Here is a 683-nt window from a genome sequence, read left to right as displayed (position 1 = left end):
TATATATGACCATCGGTAGACTCAATTAGAATTTTTTTGCTTAACAAAAATTATTAGAAATTCATATTGTGTCTGTGTCCTTGTTCCACATAATCTTATTATGTAAAATACACTCATTCAATATCTCGCCATATTAACAGTGCGGATAACACCGTTCCATTCTAAATGGGAATGACATGTATTAATAATGTTTTAATTAAAGATTCTGAACTTTAATTAAATTCATCATGAATAATATTTTTTATTATTATCCCTAAACATTATCCTCTCGTATATAACACTTATATACTATGTTTAAGGTTACATAAACAATCATGGAATTTTCATTTGATATTCATAAAATATTCATAAATATATGCACATAAAATGATGAATAAACTCTTTTATTAATTAAATAATAAATATCCTATTACATCTCATACTTCTAGGACACTATTCCCAACAGTTTTCCATGTTGAAAAACTAAGAAAACAAGTTTTCCTAGTTCAGACATGTTCGACCGGTTCATGAAGGACAAGTCGACCGGTGATTTATAACGTCTCTGTCACCGGTCGACCGGTTGTAACGTGTTGCGCATGCTGACGTGGCAAAACTAACTCTGTAAGCGAGATAAACTTTAGAAAACCTAATTTTTACGGAAATATTACTTCCTAAAAACTATAAATAGCCCATTAAATCACATT

This window comes from Morus notabilis, unplaced genomic scaffold (genome assembly GCF_000414095.1).
Source record: "Morus notabilis unplaced genomic scaffold, ASM41409v2 Scaffold302, whole genome shotgun sequence".
Lineage (NCBI taxonomy): Eukaryota > Viridiplantae > Streptophyta > Magnoliopsida > Rosales > Moraceae > Morus > Morus notabilis.
This window is presented reverse-complemented; position numbering follows the sequence as displayed.